Source organism: Pteropus medius, unplaced genomic scaffold (assembly GCF_902729225.1).
Source record: "Pteropus medius unplaced genomic scaffold, Ma_sr-lr_union100, whole genome shotgun sequence".
NCBI classification, from domain to species: Eukaryota; Metazoa; Chordata; class Mammalia; order Chiroptera; family Pteropodidae; genus Pteropus; species Pteropus medius.
In genome coordinates this window covers 1,179,574-1,182,303 of record NW_024349222.1, presented here as the reverse complement: position 1 = coordinate 1,182,303, position 2,730 = coordinate 1,179,574, and the positions used below count along the sequence as shown (strand labels likewise).

The 2,730-nt window shown below is 36.3% G+C and overlaps 1 pseudogene; it reads right to left on the bottom strand.

Moving 5' to 3' along the window:
• Nucleotides 1-375: 375 nt before the first annotated feature.
• On the bottom strand, nt 376-1,682 carry LOC120617139 (elongation factor 1-alpha 1-like; annotated as a pseudogene).
• Between the last annotated feature and the right edge of the window lie 1,048 nt (nt 1,683-2,730).

The window sequence follows — 2,730 nt, the reverse complement described above, 5'->3', positions numbered from 1 at the left end:
TTATTATTTTTGGATTTAAACAACTTAGATTTAGTAATAATACCAATTATAAGAAACTGTCAATACATTTGAACATAACTTTTTTCCTCGTTAAACTTTATTTGAATGGGTCTCAAAATTCTGTGACAGATTTTGGTCAATTCGTTTACATTAAAAAATAGTGATTTTTAAAAACTAATAACTTAAAAACTACCACAAATGCACACAAAGTGGTCCACAAAACATTCCCCTTTTCCTTCTGAAGGTATCGCAATGTGTCATCATCATTAACCAGTCTTTTACTATTAAACTTGCATGGCCAATTGAGATAAACAGTTCTAAGACCATTCTTCCACCACTAATTAAGACTGAGGTGGCAAGTATTGGGGATAATATTTATTTAGCCTTCTGAGCTTTCAGGGCAGACTTGGTGACCTTGCCAGCTCCAGCTGCCTTCTTGTCCTCTGTTTTGATGACACCCACAGCAACTGTCTGTCTCATGTCACAAAAAGCAAAACAACCCAGAGAAGGATAGTCAGAGAAGCTCTCAACACACGTGGGCTTGACAGCAATCATATCAACAATGGCAGCAATATCAGATTTCAAAAACTTCGAGCCATCTTCCAGCTTTTAACCAGAATGACAGTCAATCTTCTCCTTCAATTCAGTATATTTGCAAGTGATGTGAGCTGTATGACAATCCAGCACAGGTGCATATCCAGCACTGATTCGGCCTGGATGGTTCAGAATAATCACTGTGAAGGTAGCTGCTTCCACTGGAGAGTCATTTTTGCTGCCACCAGCCTCATTGCCACGGTGAATGTCTTTGACAGACACATTCTTGACACTGAAACCCACACTGTCCTCAAGAAGCACTTCACTCAAAGCTTCATGGTGCATTTCAACAGACTTTACTTGTTACATTGACTGAAGCAGAGGTGACCACCATGTCGGGTTTGAGAACACCAGTCTCCACTATGCCCACAGGGCTAGTACTGGTACCACCAATTTTGTAGATATCCTGGAGTGGCAGACACAAAGGCTTTTCAGATGAGTTGGTGGGAGGACGCAATCCAGAGCTTCAAGAAACATTGCCAACTTTATGGGTGACTTTCCATCCCTTGAACCAAGGCATTTTAGCACTTGGCTCCAGCACGTTGTCATCATTCCAACTAGAAATTGGCACAAATGCTACTGTGTCAGGGTTGTAGGCAATTTTCTTAATGTAAGTGCTGACTTCCTTAATAATTTCCTCATGTCTCTCCTGGTTGTAAGGTGACTCAGTGGAATCCATCTTGTTAACACCAACCATTAGTCATTTCACACCCAGCAGGTAAGCCAAGAGGGCATGCCCATGAGTCTTCCCATTCTTGGATATACCTGCTTTAAATTTACCAATACTAGCAGCAACAATCAAGACAGCACAGTCAGCTCGAGATGTGCATGTAATCATGTTTTTGATAAAATCTTCGTGTCCCAGGGCATGCATGATACCACTCTTAACATTCAGCTTTCAGTTTATCCAAGACCCAAGCATACTTGAAGGAACCCTTCTCCATCTCGACAGACTCTTTTACAATTTTTTTGATGGTTCTTTTGTCAGTCTCACCACATTTGTAGATCAGATGTGCAGTTGTTGTAGACTTATCAGAATCTCACCGTCTAGTGACAATAATGTTGATATGAATCTTTTCCTTTCCCATTTTGGCTTAGAGTTAGCAGTGGTTTTCATGACACCTGTGTTCTGGCAGCAAATCCATTGTGAAAAAGCAGAACAAGACTACTTTATAATGATCATTTTAATGTACTTATTAAACCTCATAAATATCATAAAATACATGTTAATTCAATAATTTACATTATACTTTTGTTACTACAACTACTTCCAAATGGAAATGAAATATTTCACATATTATCTAAATATTCCTTACCATGAAATTTCAAAAACAAATTATAATTCTAACATATGCTTACATAGCCTTTCTGAGTATTTTGTTTCTCATTATTTTATCATCTCAGTTTATCAATTTCTCTCTCTATATATACATCTATCCATCTATCTCTCATTTTTTTGTTATTCTTTTTCAATTCAGCTACACAGAATAGGTAAGCATATTGTGATAGTCTACTAAAAATGGACTCTGTCCTTTATGTAAGGCACTCGGTTATTACTTATTGCTTATTATTTATTGCCTTTCTAATTGATTCCTCATCATTTGTGTTAAATTAATTAAAAATTAGTCATTGAATAAAGGAAAAAAAAAAAACACCCTGTACCTTGAAGTAAATGACAGATAAAATGAACCTCCTTCAGAAGTTATCAAATATAAGCACATGGGAACATTTCAGTCTTTTCATGTTATACACAATGAATCCTCCTGCCCCTGGTCTTCTAACATTATACACTTTGAGTGAACCTTGCTTTACAAATTTAATTTTTTATTAATTATTTGAAAGGAGCAGATACTACCTATACTTTTAGATGATGTCAATTTAACTTGGAATTCCAAGCAACAATTTAGTTTAAAGATTAGACCCATCAGATTATCTGAACTCACTGATGCAGATCAATTAGAGTGGTCTGTTTCTGCTTTATATATAGTGAAGGTGCATAACGAATTAAAGCACTGTTACTTGACCAAGAGGAGGCAAAAAAGATAAGGCAACTGTAATTCTAAACAGAAAGACAGAATTTTATTAACAAAGTTTATAAATATCAGTTTAAGACCACAGGGCAAATCATTTTTGCTA